The sequence below is a fragment of the Globicephala melas genome, chromosome 1 (assembly GCF_963455315.2).
Source record: "Globicephala melas chromosome 1, mGloMel1.2, whole genome shotgun sequence".
NCBI classification, from domain to species: Eukaryota; Metazoa; Chordata; class Mammalia; order Artiodactyla; family Delphinidae; genus Globicephala; species Globicephala melas.
This window is the reverse complement of record NC_083314.1, coordinates 80,773,646-80,792,733: the sequence shown is the minus strand read 5'-3', so window position 1 is coordinate 80,792,733 and position 19,088 is coordinate 80,773,646. Positions and strand designations below refer to the sequence as shown.

General features: G+C 43.5%; 3 non-coding genes across 3 annotated transcripts; all 3 read right to left on the bottom strand.

Moving 5' to 3' along the window:
* Positions 1–221: 221 nt before the first annotated feature.
* On the bottom strand, positions 222–385 carry LOC115859978 (U1 spliceosomal RNA). Its single transcript, XR_004042294.2, has one exon. It is a non-coding gene; the product is annotated as a U1 spliceosomal RNA (small nuclear RNA).
* Positions 386–8,195: 7,810 nt separating this feature from the next.
* Positions 8,196–8,269, bottom strand: TRNAN-GUU (transfer RNA asparagine (anticodon GUU)). The gene has a single exon. It is a non-coding gene; the product is annotated as a tRNA-Asn (tRNA).
* Positions 8,270–10,469: 2,200 nt separating this feature from the next.
* On the bottom strand, positions 10,470–10,542 carry TRNAV-CAC (transfer RNA valine (anticodon CAC)). The gene has a single exon. It is a non-coding gene; the product is annotated as a tRNA-Val (tRNA).
* Positions 10,543–19,088: the final 8,546 nt, after the last annotated feature.

Genomic DNA, 19,088 nt, shown 5'->3' with positions numbered 1-19,088 from the left:
CTCGTTCAATTTTACCTAACAACAAGTAATCTTCCTGCAGTAATAAAATGAAAAGATATTTCTGGAAAATCAGTAATACTCCACACACGTACTTCAATTGTCATACCTGAAAACACACAGTTAACCCTCGGTGATCTTATCTGATAAAAAAATCGCAATTACAACGGCAACTACTGCTAAAGGCACTAAAACTAACACTGTTTTTAATATATAAAAATAAGCAGGGGAAAGCGCGAACGCAGTCCCTCACCACCATAAATTTTGCAGTTGAGTTTCCCACATTTGAGAAAATCGCAGGAGTCAGTAAACCCGAAGTGCAATGGATAAACCTCAGCCTAGCAAAAGCACCTTCGTGACCAGGGTAACTCCTCTGCCAGGTAAGTATGACTTTACTATGTTCTGCCCTGACGCACCCTCAGGCGCCCTATACTGTACACACGGTCACTTTCCTCCCCGCAGCCCCGAGCCTTCCTGCCCCTTCCAGACAGCTGATCCATGCACTTGCAACCAACAGCCCTCGATTCGCTTCCACACTACGGGAGATCATGTCGTCTTTCACCACCAGATCACGAACCAGCAGACCCTGCGCTGAGATATCTACATACGACACGCCCCATCCGTCAAGCCAACGGGAATTACCGCTCTCCTCCAGCCCACGCCCCGCCCTACTCCGCGCCTCCCTCCTCCCACGCCGTCCAGACAAGCCTACCAGAGGGCGGGCGCCCTCTGGGGGAAGTGACGTCGACCGCTCGCTCTTTTCCTCCCACCCGCCCCCACCCGCCCCCACCCGTTGGGGCCGTGCGCGGGTGGCTGGCTGCATAACCTCTGTCCTGCCGAGCACCTGTCTGGCGGCCTGCTGAAGCCTGAGCACCTTTTTGAACTGTAACGGCTTTCAATGCGCAGAATAGAGAACATTTAGGAGTCCAGGGGAAACCGGTTCCTTTCAAATCCAGTTGTCTTTGTGATGTACTATTGTGTGTACGTCTAGTAAAACGCATTAACCATTATGACTGGCGGTGAACTCTATTCCATCTTGAAAGTTCAATTTCATTCATCGGAAATTTCATTCATTTTATTTCCATTTTCAGGTGTTGTTTTGATTCTATCTTCGAACAGATCTTAACATCTATCTACTACCCTCTGTCTTACTGAGACAGGCTGGGACCTGGGACCCTTTCCTGCAGTGTTTGCACCTGGACAAACTGGGGCAAAGATAGATGGGCCCCAGGCTGAGCAGTTGGAATCCGTCCCCTGTGGACAGATACTCCAAGGTAAAGCTAATAGCAGCAGCAAGGTGGAGCTGAGTCCTACTTGGATAGAATATCAAGAGACCACATATTTCTTATTCTTGAGGTCAAGGAGACCTCCCAAACTATACATGCTCAGAAAGGTTCCTCTGGGGTCAAAAGGGAGGGAGGGAGCCACCCCATAATAGGTGATGTCAACCTCCCCGTAGGCCTCTGGGCCAGAATCTATCTTGGCAAAAAGATGCACACCCATGTCGGGAAGGGCGCTAGGACAGGTTAGGTGTGAAAAAGAATCGAGATAATTGGCTAAAGGTAAACAAAGACCCAGAAGAAATGCCCTATATAAGTGATTTGAATCACCTCTCTGGTGCGCTCTTCCTCATTAGGGAGGATGGCCACACCCTTTATCTCCGGGTGTGTATCTCTGCCTTGCTTCCGTCTTAAACTGTTTCTCTGTGTGCCCTCCCACTTGTGCTGTGGCTCTAATAATAAACTTTGAGCCTGTTTTTACAGTTTTTGCCTCCTTGAAAAATTCATTTTTCAATACGGGCAAGAGCCAGGGCAACTTTGCTTCTAGCCCTAGCCCCTTGTGGACTGGTGGCTAGGATTCTTGCTTTTCACCCAGGCCAGCCACGTTCAATTCCTGAGCAGGAAACAAAGATCTCAATTCAAGCCACCACTGGCTGCTATCTCCTCGAGATCAAAACGTTTCCTTCTTCAACAAAATACAAAGAAACTATATGAGACTAAAAATAACTGCGTGCATGCTCCGTTGGGAAGAATTATGAACAACAAGATACAAAAAGACCAAAAACCTAACTGCCATCTCTGAAGAGCTGGTAGCAAAAATAGGGAACTGCACATGCCCCCTGCACACAACACCACCAAATGGATGGGCAAACCTAAGCCACAGCCCAGCCCAACCCCGGAACCCACCCCTATCCTGGCCCCATATAAGGAACCAGCTGGCCGCTGCCCCCGGCCCCCACCTCCAAGCAAGGGAACCTGTTATTTGTTTTCCTGCGTCAGGGATCGCAGTAAAGCCTTGCCTGAATTCCTTGTCTGGCCTGTTATCAATTTCTATTGATTAAGAAAGGCCAAGAACACTTGGTAAACAAATAAGCTGAAAACAATCAAACAGCTAGTCCGGATAGGTAAATTTGGTGAAGATGACTAACTAATCAGGTAAACGCTTTTGGCTATGTGTGGAGGCTCCAAAAATTCTTCAGAGTTTAGCGGTGACGTGAATGTGGCGGCTTTTCTTTGTGGACGACCTGCCAGTGTCCTCCCTTTGGCACCTCTGCGTTACTTAAGCCTAATTGAACTACTATCCTCATCAGAATTTCTCAATTTCATATACCCTCCCCCTTCCTTGACTCATATTGATTCTTAACAGAGCAAGATTTGATCATGAACTCTTGCTTCTCTCTTTGCCGCAGTAAGAACAGTGGAATGTCAGCTTAGGGTCATGGTTGTGAGCAACATACAAGTAAGTAGTCAGACATCCGATACTGAAGGGAAGCCAGAAATCTGAGGACAACAAAAATATCCCAGTAACTACTTTGAACTTACTTTTCCTCCTAGCCCAGGACAAAGCAGAAGAAAAAGTGTCAACATCACTTTAACAATAACCAAGTGGCATTAAATTTTTTAAAACTGAGGCATAATATGCATAAAGTACAAAGAGTGTACAGTTCCCAAACCATTACCAGTGTACAGCAACGTGAATAACTGATGAAGCAACCTGAATAACTAAGGTATGGAAAACGACCAGACCACAAAAGGTTCCTCATGACTCTTCCCATGCAAGAGCTCAGAGGAATCACGCACATACCCCTCCGAACCTCTCTGCCTGTTACTTTCACATAAATTGGTTCACAGGGTGTGCACTGGGTTTGGGGGCCTGGAGGGGCATGGGTCTGACTTCTTTCACTCAACATTATGTCTATGAAATGTAACCCTATTTTTCACGTAGTTCTTTGTCTCTGTGTGTAGTCCTTGTAAGAATATAACTCTCCGTAGATTTCTACTGTTGGACATTTCAGTTGTTTCCAGTTGAGGATATTCTGAAATCGTACGAACATTTTTTTGTGACTTTGGTTGAACATACACATTTTTCTAAGGCACCCCATTCCAGCAGAATAATGCCAGTGTTGACTTTAAAAATAATACTTTTGGGGGCTTCCCTGGTTGCGCATTGGTTAAGAATCCACCTGCCAAGGCAGGGGCCACGGGGTCGAGCCCTGGTCCGGGAAGATCCCACGTGTTGTGGTGCAACTAAGCCCGTGCACCCCAGCTACTGAGCCTACACTCTAGAGCCCGTAAGCCACAACTAATGAGCCCTCATTCCACAGCTACTGATTCCTGCGTGCCGACAGGCAAAAAGAGAAGCAACAAGAGAAGCAACAAGAGAAGCAACAAGAGAAGCCACCACGATGAAAGGTAGGCCCCAGTCACTGCAACTAGAGAAAGCCGTTGCCCAGCAACGGAGACCCAACGCAGCTCAAAACAAATAAGCAAAATAAATGTAAAAAATTTATAAATATATAAAAGTGGGGGTTTTTTTCTTTTTTCTCCAGCAAAAACAGTTTATTCAGGAATAGCGGAAGAATTGCAATTCAGGACAAGCAAGCTATAGCAAAAGCCATAGGCAAGTCCCACAAACAAAGGACAGGAAGGAACCTTACTTACAGAGAAAGAGGAGGAAGCTGAGGGAGGTTGTTGTGAACCTAAGCCCATTAGAGAAAAGTGAAAGTTCAGGGTGATGACGGTTTCTCATTGCCAAGTTGCTGATTTCTTGCAGGAGATGCAACGTACATGTTTTTCTGTTGGGGCCTGTAATCCATGATTCTTTCCTATTGATGCTTCTTCTGTTTGGGTCTATAATTGATGATACTTCCTGTCTTTGAACTTGAGTGGTACCCCGTGAGAGCTCCCACTTCTGGTCTCCCGACTTCATTTTAGTGACGTTTCCCTTTATTAGTTTTCAAACCCGTCACAAGGAATTTTGAATTTTCTAGTTTAATCTACTTTAATATTTTAGGAGACTTACTACATCAGACTAGTATCCTTACACCCTGTGGCCCTAGCAACTTTCAAGTGTTCAGTAGCTACATGTGGCTTGTCCCTATCATATTGGAGAGCACAGGTCAAAGGTGTAGCACAGCTAAAAGTGCGATTTCTGGGCCACAGCATGTAACTGTGTATGGATGACCCTCAGCTGATGCTGCCAAATTTTCTTCCAACCTGTTGAACTTTTGAATACCCTTTCCAGAAATGAATAAGAATTTCCAGTGCTCTCCATCCTGTCAACATTTGGTTGTGTTTGCCCTTTTTTGTTAAAAGTAAGCTTTATTGAGGTGTAATTTACATAGTAAAATCTGCCAACATTAGATTATCCTACAATCTTTTCAATGATATCATTTCTGTGCAAAGCTGGATTTTGGTGCTTGCTGTGATAAAAAGCAAGGGCCATGCAAAAATGAATGTGTAACGAAAAGCAAGGAGGCGATTGAGAAGGTTTCAGAGGCTGTGCAGTGCGCAGCATTAAGGTTATGATTCTGCCATGTCAGAGCAGTGAAAACACAAGCCACGCTACTGAACTTTTGTCAAGCGGACACATAAGAATAGCCACAGCCCAGCCGCAAACCTACAAAATATAGAAATATATGTGAACCCAGAAAACAACAGCATTCCCCAGCGAAAGCGCTGTTGTCAGCCAACCTATCAGGAAATCAGGGCAAACGGGAAGGACAAAGACAGAGAGAATTTGCAGGCAACCAAAGATGATTCGTTAATTAAATCAATTTAATGTTAGTCAAAGGATTAAAGTTAACTCTAGATCTTGAATTTGTAGTTTAAGCGGGCACATGTTGGAACATGAGAATGTTGGAATCATATATTCATATATATGGAATCACATATTAGATGACACCTAAAAATATTTACCAAAAATTGTAAGTGGAATAATTGAGTCGTCTGGTTTCTAGAATTACAAGTATTCATTCCTCTTTAAAGATATTAGTATATTTAATGTACTTGACTAGTATATTTAATATACTTCAACACATAAATTTAAATGTTTAGACGTTTAAAACTTATTGGATATGTTTGCTTATTTAACCGGTACAACCAGTATAGGAAATTTAGGAAGTCCAACTTAACTCAGACGTTCAAGACAAAATAAAGGCAAGACTTACGTACCAGAACACTATACCACCATTATTTTCTACATTATATGATAACCTGAAAATATATATATAGTCGTTTTTAGACAAAAATTATTAAACCAATCTAAGTGTTCTGAGTAATGTCGATAAAAACACACCACGTGACATAAACATTTTAAATGTCATTATATATAAAATGTATAAATTATTTAAATTGCTTAAAAGTATTAAGGGCCATCTTTGTAATCAATTTCATTTCGTTTCTCACTGTTCTTCCAAGTAATCAAGACCATTAATTTAATCTACAGCTAAATCTGTTATTGTTCCTTGTCACCAGTTAAACAACAAAATTTTTCCTTATATAAATACCACATTGAAAGCATAAGTAGTTAAGCATTTTTCCCAGAAATTCTTAATTTTCTTATTTTAAATTTATATAAGTGGTTATTACTTTCCCGAAATTAATTGGGGAATTAATTTTTAATTAATTAAAATTTTAGAGGCCTGATTTATCTATTCTCTCCCAGGAAGAGAAAGTATATTGTTTAGTTTCTGAGAAAATATATTTAAAGGGGAAAAAATTCATCAAACTAGTGGGCATTATTTAAGGTGAAAGCAGAGGCAACGATATGTATTAACAGCAACTGAGAGTGAGGGAAACAAAATGAAATAAGTCAGCCACATTAGGTTCTTGAAGGAAGCTCATTAGTGAAAATCGGAGTGCTTCTGTGATATGCTTTTGAGTCTCCAGGGTATGTATCTGTGCATGACGTCATTGCTCCTCATCCATCTGTATTAAGGACTGAACTGGCTTACAGTTCTGGAAGGTTTAAATCTTGAGTTGTAGGGTTGTCACAAGTGCTCGTTGCTGACTTTGCAGCTTGTTTCTAATGATATAAATGTCTTTCCTCTGCTTTCTGTAGTCTGATGTAAGCAATTTCTAAAGGACATTTGTTTGAAGTTTTTCAGTTTTTAAGAAACTTGGGTATACCAATGAAAGAAACTTGCCTATTCCATGCTAAAAATTCAATATTCTTCCTGTATTAATCCCCCTTATTACTGTGGAGCTCCACTTGAGGGAAAAAATGCATATTAAGGTCATCCTTATTGTAGCTCCTACACTTTTGCAGTTATTGACAAGGATTGCCTTGGCCCAGGTGGTTTTTACATAATAGTGGAAAAACAAGAGCTGGACAGCTTCTCATTGTTGCGGTGTCACATACCAGGAAATACCAGAATCCTCAGGACAAGCATCAGACAAAAAAGACTCATGGTCCAGACTAGCTGTCATCGTCTACCTAACAGGGAATAGATCCCTGTAAACCACCCCCCAACAGGGATTATCCCCGAAGTTCACTTCCTAAAATTAAAACCAGAATCCCGCACTGAGAGGAGAAATTAGTGATGCACAAATGAGAGGGAGAGAGAGAGAGAGAAAATCCTTGTCCAGTAACCACACAGTATGAAAAAGCCAAAATGCTCAATTTCTGCACATGAGATTTAACAGAACAGAGGAAACATGAGCTAATAACTCTAAGGGTCCAAGTCTGAAGCAGGAACCTGTGGGGGGGCAGGATTCTGTTGGCTCCCACGATGTGTCTTAGATGGGCTAACTTTTATAGTCACAGCCAGAAAACACAGAAACAAACAAACAAAAAACTGACAAGGAATAACATAGAAACACTTATTCCTATGCTAATTCCCCATTTTACACGAGGAAGGACAGGCATTAGATTGTTTTCATCAAATTAAAAGTATAAGCAAAATTTATAAATAAAAGAGTAAAGGGGAGAAGGAAAAAACCTCTAGGATCAGTGAGATTCTTCTCTTTGGATAAGTTGCTTGACAGGACGTTAACAAAGAGGTCATTCTGGGCAGTCTTCTCTGGACCCTGTTGACTAGGTCAGCAGAGAAAACAATTACATTTATTGGAGGATTTAAAAAATATTGAATGTTGAACTTTTGAACATATGCAATAGAATATCTCTGTGTAATGCCCACAATGTCCCTCTGTTGTCCTTCCCCTTAGTTATGTCGAGAGGGCACTGCTCCCTTTATTAGTTAGAGTATCTTAGAGAGATGTATACAAAGTTTGCTGTGTTGGCAACTAAATGAAGAAAGGGACATTGAAAGACTGGAAAATAAAATAGAACATGATTCAGTCCCACTTCTGTGGAAGGAAAATTTGAAGGATTTACCAACATTAGAAGCATAGAAACACTAAAGGTAGCACTTGCACTTCCAGTTCTCTAAGCTATGGAAACACCTGCACGAGTGGTCAGAGGTGTGTGTACAATAATGATGGTTGCAGCATATTCGTCATCGTGAAACCATGAAACCAAGTAATACACAACCAGGGAAGAAAGCCCTTTATCAAAAATAATGCAGAGGAGAATTATGATGATGAGTTCACTGCTAACATCATTCATAGAACAATTACTAACGTTCACAGATGAAAAGTTTAAGACACATAAAATATGACTTTCTTGTCCAAGAATATAGACTTGCCGAATAAAGACTATCGCACCAGACCGTGGATTCCTGGATCTCTTCCAGGAGGCCGTAAGTTAGGCAACTATAGAGTCCAATAGAGACGACAGACAATAGAGCTGGGAAGGGGAGTGTAGCCCAAGACTGGCAGCAGTCGGGAGGTGGACAGGACCCCGAACGCAGTTCGGTAAACTTTGTGGAAGCAGATGTACAGGTAATAATCAGCATGGAACACCGGGAATGGTAATCAACGCGGAAAACCTTGAATTGGTTCTAAAACCTCTCCCACCGTCCCTGGGTGGGCTCGAACCACAACCCTTCCGATTAACAGCCGAACGCGCTAACCCACTGCGCCACAGAGACAGCAGCACGTGTCTCTTCAGGACTCTCTATGGAGTAGACACTTACGAATTCCCAGGATGTGCCGCCTTTCTCGCAGGAAAATGATACCAGTTCCAAAGCCTCGGAAGAATGGACGGTTTAGAGCAGTTAATCACACTGGACCTGAGACTGGGTCAAGGTCAGGAAAAGACAACACTAAGCACTAGTATCACAGGGCAGCCACCCATGCACACAATTCTGACAAGCACTTGAGAATACTCCCCCTCCCTTTGACGCATTTCCCATCTGCTCCTCTCATCCTCCAACTCACTACAGGGAAGGATTCGTCACCTTTGTGTCCTGTCAGAACCCTTTACGCTCCCTGTAGGGCACAGAGAACCAGGCAACAGCCAAGGGGCAGCTGCACTTCCCTAAAGGGCCTTTCCCCAGGTAGGCGGTTCCAGCGCTCAGGCTGACCCAAGACCCCACTGCCCGCCAAGGCAACCGGGAGGAGACCGGAGGGCAGCCCGTCCGGGAGGATTCCTACTAGCACAGAACATGCCTGGCCTGCACTTCGTGGGGAGCTGAATAAAACTCCTCCTGAAGCTTCTCTACAGCCTGAAGAGAACGGATTTCAGGTTCCTGAAAGGGCAAGGGGGCGTCCCCGCGAGGACAAACGCTTCCCCTGGTTGGAGGACAAGTCCCGCAGAAGCTAGCTTTGAGAGACACGCCAAACGAAAGGAGCAATCTTGAGTGGAGATGTCTGCAAGGAACTCTCATGTGGTGTCGCCATTCTTATATACGGAGAGAGAGTGAGAAACCCAACGTGGGAAAATGTTTACTGTGCACTTACGTATAGAATATACGATGTTATTACTCTTGCAACTTTTTGGTATGTTTCAAAGAGTTTTCCTTTTGGTTTTCAATGAACTCGTGTCCCCGATGCTCTTGGGATGAAAACTCTGTAAACAAGTCTTCGGGTTTGTAACATGCAGGGAGAAAAGAGCCGAGGCGAGAGCTGGCCAGCCCAGGCTGTTCATTACATCTCACCTCCTCCAGCCTGCGCGATGTCAAGGACCCTGAGGCCAGGACTCACCGGCATTTGGGGACTCACTGCAGAAGCTCTTCTGCATCTGAACCTTGAAGTAAAACACAGCTCTGGTCGGGACAGGAAGAGGAAGACTCCTGCCAGTGGAGATGCTGAAGGGGAAAAAAAAGGAAAAAAAAAAAAAAAAACCCTTCCCTGACCGGGAATCGAACCCGGGCCGCAGCGGAGAAAGCCCTGAATCCTAGCCACTAGACCACCAGGGAACGACTGAGGAGGCGCGATTTAGCGTCTCCAGATGAAAATTGTAAAAGTAAAGATTACACTTCACAGACCCGGAGAGCAGGAACAGAGATCTCCCAGAAGCCCAGGGCTGAATGCAGCTGTGCAAGGCTCCCAGCCCTTGCCCGGCTGCTCATCACCCTTCACATCTGCAGTCTTGGGCGACGCTGTGGGCTCTGAGACAGGACACAAGGTCCGTCCTGGTCTAGCTTCAGCGCTGTGTGCTGCCGTGCCAAGGTCATGCTCTCTTTCTGAACCTCGGTTTTCTCTTGAGTCAGGTGCCGACTGGGGTGTCAATAGGTGATGGGCGGATCCGTTCACTTCCTGATGTCTGCTCTGGCTCTGGGGGCTCTCCTGGTTAACGGCACCGGTACGGGCTCCTTCCCCTCCGCGACCAGCTCAGTTCGTGGAGCCTGACATTGTTCATTTCCGTGTCTTTGGCTCGAGTCCCCGGTGCACAGTTGGGTTCGGTCTCTTTTGTTCCGTCACGCAAATCAAACTGTTGCGTAAGTGTGGCGAGGTGGGGGAAAGCCAAGTGTGAAGGGATGAACTTGTGTGAAGCCAAGCCAGGGATGAACTCCTTGGTTTCCAGAGACATAACTCGCGTGAACATGTGCAAGAGACTTAGGCGCCTGCTTAGGAGGTGAGGGGATTTCCGGATGTAAAAATGAGCCGAAGTCAGCCTTGTCCTTTGCGCACTTGGGTCAGCTGGCTGTGGCCTGGACTCCGCAGTGACTCAGAGCGGAGAAAGGAGGGCTGGCTCCTAGCGCTGAGCAGGCTCTCAGGCAACAACGGAACTCCTGGCCTGTCCCTTGGGGATGGAAAATGCAGCTGCGCCCGCTGCCTCAGCCCCTGCCTTTCGGCCGTTTTGCTTTTTTGAAAGGGAAGGTGAAAGTCTCAGAAAGGAAGAACGTTTGTTTCCGCCCGGTTTCGAACCGGGGACCTTTCGCGTGTGAGGCGAACGTGATAACCACTACACTACGGAAACTCGGCGGGTGCTACAGCTCAGTGACACACCCCTGAAATCCGTAGGTCCTGCCAGCACTGCCCTACTCGCCAACTTTTTAAACTGAAGAATGAACCTTGAAGCCCCAAGACCTCTCAGGCAAGGAGTCTGCGGCTTCCGAGAGGCCCTGCTTTTAGGGTTCCGAGCCTGCCCCGAAGGGAGGACCCCCGAGCCTCCCACAGTCGGCCTTTGGGCTCCCGCACCGACCGCAGAGTCCTCGGATCCACAGCTATGCCCCCGAGTGCAGGGGTCGCCCCCGCTGACTCCTCAGCTCCCAGAAGTCGCGGGAGCCGGGGGTTCGCGCAAGTGCCCTTTGGGCCTAAGGGGAAAAGGGAGAGAATTAGGTTCATTCCAGTGAGCTTCTCTCTCTCTGGAGCTGATCCTGTGGGTCCCAGCTGCATTTCTCCAAAGCCTTCAAACAGAATTCCTTTAATCCACACTTGACTTAGTCGTTTTCAGGGTGAATGCCAGCTTGCTACAAACACCCCGTCATAACTGAAGGAGGAAATCTACAACTTCCAGGTAAATTCTATTTTCTTCCTCTGATTTCTTCAAACAACAACAACCAAAGACAGGTCACTGGTACATACTTGCACTTTTCTTATAATACTTAAGGTATGTTTGACTATCTATGAAAAGCTCTTGCTATAGAAACATGTGCAAGAGATTGTCTACCATGAGCTAAACACTCGTCATGCCTGCCCAGGGTCCAAGAAGCTGATGAAGTTGGATCCAGTCCCCCACTGCCTTTAGATCACCAGTTAGATCACCATCCACACCAACCAGTTTTCCAGATGCAGGTCACTTATATGAGGGAGAAGAGGTCAGCTAAACAATCGTAATTTGCTCTGGGGAATGTTGAAGGTCAGCAGTGGTACAGTTAGAAGGGGAAATAAAAGACTTCACAATAAGGATAATAGCAGCTTTCTCGAGCTTTACTGAGTGACCAGCACTGTTCCTCAGTGCTTTACTCTGGAATAACTTCCTAAGTCCACATAACAGCCCTGGAAGATAGTGTAGGACTTTACCACCCCTTGTTGCAGATGAGAACACTGAGGCACTGAAAAGCTGAGCTAACCTTTTCTCGGTCTCACCCCCATGACAGTGAGAGCCTGCGCTCAGACCCAGGCACTTTGCCTCCAGAGCCCTTCCCCTTGGCCACCATGCTCACGGGTATCTGAGGAAACTTCACTGAGATTTGCATCCCTTCCTTGTTCAACCTCCAAGATTTCAAAAGGAAAAGAAAATTGAAAGTTAGGCCTACAAAACTCCCCAAACTAATTAATGAAATGAAGAAGAGGAAGAGGAGAAAGAGGAAACGGGACGTTTTGAGAAGCCACGACGTTAGACGCAGAGAGAATGACGATGAGCTTGTTAAACACATACTAACTGGAAACTGTCTATTTAAAGACTAAGAAGGACCTATCTTACAACAACTTAAGGCCTAAACTTTCCTTTTCCATGGCAGTCTCCACCCAAGAATACATTTCAAAGCTACCAATAGAGTGTATACAGATGTGAACATGAAAATCATACTTCAACATTAGTGGTAAAGAGATTATTTTTGAATTTTGTTTATTTTTTATACAGCAGGTTCTTGTTAGTAATTTTATACATATTAATGTATATATGTCAAGCCCAATCTCCCAATTCACCCCAGCACCACGAACCCCTCTGCCACTTTCCCCGCGATGGTGTCCATATGTTTGTTCTCTACATCTGTGTCTCTCTTTCTGCCCTGCAAACCGGTTCATCTGTACCATTTTGCTAGGTTCCACATATATGCATTAATATACGATATTTCTTTCCCTCTTTCTGACTTACTTCAACTAGTAAAGAGATTTTGAATGAGTTAACTCACATGGTTCCTAATAAAATGGGAGACAGTTATTAGGATGTTGTCATTAAAAAAGACAGGATTTATAAAAGAGCCAGAAAAGAGAAGAGAGGAAACACACACACACACACACACACACACACACACACACACAAAGCCATACGGAAGGGAAGCCAAAAATCTGAGGACAACAAAAATATCCCAGTAAGTACTTTGAACCTACTTTTCCTCCTAGCCCAGGATAAAGCCGAAGAAAAAGTATCAACATCACTTTAACAATAACCAAGTGGCATTAAATTTTTTAAAAATGAGGCATAATATGCATAAAGTTCAAAGAGTGTACAGTTCCCAAACCATTACCAGTGTACACCAACGTGAATAACTGATGAAGCAAACTGAATAACTAAGGTATGGAAAATTACCAGACCACAAAAGTCTTCCTCATGACTCTTCCCATGCAAGAGCTCAGAGGAATCACACACATACCCCTCCCAACCTCTCTGCCTGTTACATTCATATAAATTGGATCACAGGGTGTGCTCTGGGGTTGGGGGCCTGGAAGGGCATGGGTCTGATTTCTTTCACTCAACATTATGTCTATGAAATTTAACCCTATTTTTCACGTAGTTCTTTGTCTCTGTGTGTAGTCCTTGTAAGAATATAACTCTCCATAGATTTCTACTGTTGAACATTTCAGTTGTTTCCAGTTGAGGATATTCTGAAATGGTACAAAAATTTCTTTGTGATTTTGGTGGACATACACATTTTTCTAAGGCACCCCATTCCAGCAGAATAATGCCAGTGTTGACTTTAAAAATAATACTTTTGGGGGCTTCCCTGGTTGCACATTGGTTAAGAATCCACCTGCCAAGGCAGGGGACACGGGGTCAAGCCCTGGTCTGGGAAGATCCCACGTGTTGTGGTGCAACTAAGCCCGTGCACCCCAGCCACTGAGCCTACGCTCTAGAGCCCGTGAGCCACAACTACTGAGCCCTCATGCCACAACTACTGACGCCTGCACGCCGAGATCCCATGCTCCGCCACAAAAGAAGCCACCACGATGAAGAGTAGGCCCCAATCACTGCAACTAGAGAAAGCCATAGCCGGGCAACGGAGACCCAACGCAGCCAAAAACAAATAAGCAAATTAAATGTAAAAAATTTATAAATATAAAAATATATAAAAGTTGCGGGGGGTTGTTTTTTGTTTTTTTCCAGCAAAAAGGGTTTATTCAGGAATAGCGGAAGAATTGCAATTCAGGAGAAGCAAGCTATAGCAAAAGCCATAGGCAACTCCCACAAACAAAGGACAGGAAGGAAACTTACTTTACAGAGAAAGAGGAGGAAGCTGAGGGAGGTTGTTGTGAACCCAAGCCCATTGGAGAAAAGTGAAAGTTCAGGGTGATGACGGTTTCTCTTTGCCAAACTGCTGATTTCTTGCAGGAGATGCAACGTACATGTTTTTCTGTTGGGGCCTGTAATCGATGATTCTTTCCTATTGATGCTTCTTCTGTCTGGGTCTGTAATTGATGATACTTCCTGTCTTTGGACTTGAGTGGTACCCCATGGGAGCTCCCACTTCTGGTCTCCCGACTTCATTTTAGCGACGTTTCCCTTTTTAGTTTTCAAAACTGTCACAAGGAATTTTGAATTTTCTAGTTTAATCTACTTTAATATTTTAGGAGACTTACTACATCAGACTAGTATCCTTACACCCTGTGGCCCTAGCAACTTTCAAGTGTTCAGTAGCTACATGTGGCTTGTCCCTATCATATTGGAGAGCACAGGTCAAAGGTGTAGCACAGCTAAAAGTGCGATATCTGGGCCACAGCATGTAACTGTGTATGGATGACCCTCAGCTGATGCTGCCAAATTTTCTTCCAACCTGTTGAACTTTTTAATACCCTTTCCAGAAATGAATAAGAATTTCCAGTGCTCTCCATCCTGTCAACATTTGGTTGTGTTTGCCCTTTTTTGTTAAAAGTAAGCTTTATTGAGGTGTAATTTACATAGTAAAATCTGCCAACATTAGATTATCCTACAATCTTTTCAATGATATCATTTCTGTGCAAAGCTGGATTTTGGTGCTTGCTGTGATAAAAAGCAAGGGCCATGCGAAAATGAATGTGTAACGAGAAGCAAGGAGGCGATTGAGAAGGTTTCAGAGGCTGTGCAGTGCGCAGCATTAAGGTTACAATTCTGCCGTGTCAGAGCAGTGAAAACACAAGCCACGCTACTGAACTTTTGTCAAGCGGACACATAAGAATAGCCACAGCCCCAGCCGCAAACCTACAAAATATAGAAATATATGTGAACCCAGAAAACAACAGCATTCCCCAACGAAAGCGCTGTTGTCAGCCAACCTATCAGGAAATCAGGGCAAACGGGAAGGACAAAGACAGAGAGAATTTGCAGGCAACCAAAGATGATTCGTTAATTAAATCAATTTAATGTCAGTCAAAGGATTAAAGTTAACTGTAAATCTTGAATTTGTAATTTAAGCTGACACATGTTAGAACATGAGAATGTTGGAATCACATATTGGTGTATATGGAATCATATATTAGATGAAACCTAAATATATTTACCAAAAATTGTAAGTGGAATAATTGAGTCGTCTGGTTTCTAGAATTACAAGTATTCATTCCTCTTTAAAAAATTAGTATACTTAATGTACTTGACTAGCATATTTAATATACTTCAACACATAAATTTAAATGTTTAGACGTTTAAAACGTATTGGATATGTTGCTTATTTAACCGGTACAACCAGTATAGGAAATTTAGGAAGTCCAACTTATCTCAGATGTTCAAGCCAAAGTAAAGCCAAGACTTACATACCAGAATACTATACCACCGTTATTTTCTACATTATAAGACAATATGAAAATGTTTATATAGTAGTTTTTAGACCAAAATTATTAAACCAATCTAAGTTTTCCAAGTAACCTCGATAAAAACACAACACATGACATAAACATTTTAAATGTCATTATATATAAAATGTATAAATTATTTAAATTGCTTAAAAGTATTAAGGGCCATCTTTATAATCAATTTCATTTCGTTTCTCACTGTTCTTCCAAGTAATCAAGACCATTAATTTAATCTACAGCTTAATCGGTTATTGTTCCTTGTCACCAATTCAACAATATAATTTTTCCTTATGTAAGTACCACATTGAAAGCATACGTAGTAAAACATTTTCCCCTGTAATTCTTAATTTTCTTATTTTAAAATTATGTAACTGGTTATTACTTTTCTGAAATTAATTGTGGAATTAATTTTTAATTAATTTAAATTTTTAGAGGCCAAATTCATCTATTCTCTCCCAAGGAATTGAAAGTATATTGTTTTGTTTCTGAGAAAATATATTTAAAGGGGAAAAAATTTCATCACACTAGTGGACATTATTTAACATGAAAGCAGAAGCAATGATATGTATTAACAGCAACTGACAGTGAGGGAAACAAAATGAAATAAGTCAGCCACATTAGGTCCTTGAAGGAAGCTCATTAATGAAAATCAGAGTACTTCTGTGATATGCTTTTGAGTTTCCAGGGTATGTATCTGTGCATGACGTCATTGCTCCTCATCCATCTGTATTAAGGACTGAAATGGCTTACAGTTCTGGAAGGTTTAAATCTTGACTTGTAGAGTTGCCACAAGTGCTCATGTTGCTGATTTTTTTGCTTGTTTCTAATGGTATAAATGTCTTTCCTCTGCTTTCTGTAGTCTGATTTAAGCAATCCCTAAAGGACATTTGTTTGAATTTTTTCAGTTATTTAGAAACCTGAGTATACCAATGAAAGAAAGCTGCCTATTCCATGCTAAAAATTCAGTATTCTTCCTGTATTAATCCCCCTTATTAATGTGCAGTTCCTTATTGTAAGGCCAACTGGCCCGAGGCAGGGGAACGCAATCAGATTCACAGGTTGCATCAGATCAAAATTCTCCAAACCACGCAGTTCCAGAAACTGCCCTGGAGACATTCTGGACCACCCAGTTCCAGGAACTGATCTGGGGACTTTGAACCCAGCCCAGCCTTCCCGCCTTTCGAGGGGCAGGACAAACTGTCCCCCAGGATACCCAAAAAGACCACCAAATAAGGAATACCCTGCCCCCTCCCAGTTTCACCACACCTCTTTCCCTTCTTCCCCTATAAAATCTTGCCCAACCCTCGCCCGGGTGAGACTTCTCTGGCCCCTTTCTCTCAGACCGGTGAACCTCTTCCGGGAGCACTCCCTAATAAAGCTCACTTGAAGCTTTCCTCTGTTTCGTGCTGCCCTTTGTTAAGATCCCACCTTACACTTATGAGGGAACCATTGCATATTAAGATCATCCTTATTGTAGCTCCTACACTTTTGCAGTTATTGACAAGGATTGTCTTGGCCCAGGCGGTTTTTACCAAATAGAGGAAAGACAAGAGGTGGACAGCTTCTCACTGCTGCAGTGTCACATACCAGGAAATACCAGAATCCTCAGGACAAGCATCAGACAAGAAAGACTCATGGTCCAGATTAGCTGTCACCTTCTACCTAACAGGGAATAGATCCCTGTAAACCACCCCCCAACAGGGATTACTCCCAGAAGTTCACTTCCTAGAATTAAAACCAGAATCCCGCACTGAGAGGAGAAATTAGTGATGCACAAATGAGAGGGAGAGAGAGAGAGAAAAAAAATCCTTGTCCAGTAACCACACAGTATGAAAAAGCCAAAATACTCAATTTCTGCACATGAGATTTAACAGAACAGAGCAAACATGAGCTAATAACTCTAAGGGTCCAGGTCTGAAGCAGGAACCTGTGGGGGGGCAGGATTCTGTTGGCTCCCACGATGTGTCTTAGATGGAATAATTTTTAAAGTCACAGCCAAAAAAACAAAGAAACAAACAAAAAACTGACAAGGAATAACATAGAAACACTTATTCCCATGCTAATTCCACTTTTTATATGAGGAAGGGCACACATTAGATTGTTTTCATCAAATTAAAAGTATAAGCAAAATTTATAAATAAAAGAGAAAAGGGGAGAAGGAAAAAACCTCTGGGATCAGTGAGATTCTTCTCTTTGGATAAGTTGCTTGGCAGGACTTTATCAAAGAGGTCATTCTGGACAGTCTTCTCTGGACCCTGTTGACTAGGTCAGCAGAGAGAACAATTACAGTTATTGGAGGATTTTAAAAATATTGAATGTTGAGCTTTCGAACATATGCAATAGAATATCTCTGTGTAATGCCCACAATGTCCCTCTGTTGTCCTTCCCCTTAGTTATGTCGGGAGGGCACTGCTCCCTTTATTAGTTAGACTATCTTAGAGAGATGTATACAAAGATTGCTGTGTTGGCAAATAAATGAAGAAAGGGACATTGAAAGACTGGAAAATAAGATGGAATATGATTCAGTCTCACTTCTGTGGAAGGAAAATTTGAAGCATTTACCAACATTAGAAGCATAGAAACACTAAAGGTAGCACTTGCACTTCCAGTTCTCTACGCTATGGAAACACCTGCACGAGTGGTCAGAGGTGTGTGTACGATAATGATGGTTGCAGCATATTCGTCATCGTGAAACCATGAAACCAAGTAATACACAACCATGGAAGAAAGGCGTTTATCAAAAATAATGCAGAGGAGAATTATGATGATGAGTTCACTGCTAACATCATTCATAGAACAATTACTAACATTCACAGATGAAAAGTTTAAGACACATAAAATATGACTTTCTTGTCCAAGTCTATAGAATTGGCCGAATAAAGACTATCCCACCAGACCATGGATTCCTGGATCTCTTTCAGGAGGCCATAAATTAGGCAAGTATAGAGTCCAATAGAGACGACAGACAATAGAGCTGGGAAGGGGAGTGTGGCCCAAGACTGGCAATAGTCGTGAGGTGGATAGGACCCCGAACTGCATTCGGTAAACTTTGTGGGAGCAGATGTGCAGGTAATAATCAGCATGGAACACCGGGAATGGTAATCAACATGGAAAACGCTGAATGGGTTCTAAAACCTCTCCCAACGTCCTTGGGTGGGCTTGAACCACCAACCTTCACGATTGACAACCGAACGCGCTAACCCACTGCGCCACAGAGACAGCAGCACGTGTCTCTTCAGGACTCTCTATGGAGTAGACACTTACGAATTCCCAGGATGTGCCGCCGTTCTCACAGGAAAATGGTACCCATTCCAAAGCCTCGGAAATTCGGACGGTTTGGAGAGTTAATCACACTGGACTTGAGACTGGGTCAAGGTCAGGAAAAGACAACACTAAGCACTATTATCACAGGGCAGCCACCCATGCAGACAATTCTGACAAGCCCTTGAGAATACTCCCCCTGCCTTTGACGCATTTCCCATCTGCTCCTCTCATCCTCCCACTCACTACAGGGAAGGATTCGTCACCTTTGTGTCCTGTCAGAACCCTTTACGCTCCCTGCAGGGCACAGAGATGCAGGCAACAGCCAAGGGGCAGCTGCACTTCCCTGAAGGGCCTTTCCCGAGGTAGGCGGTTCCAGCGCTCAGGCTGACCCAAGACCCCACTGCCCGCCAAGGCAACCGGGAGGAGTCCGGAGGGCAGCCGGTCCGGGGGGATTCCTACTAGCACAGAACGTGTCTGGCCTGCACTTCGGGGGGAGCTGAATAAAACTCCTCCTGAAGCTTCTCTACAGCCTGAAGAGAACGGATTTCAGGT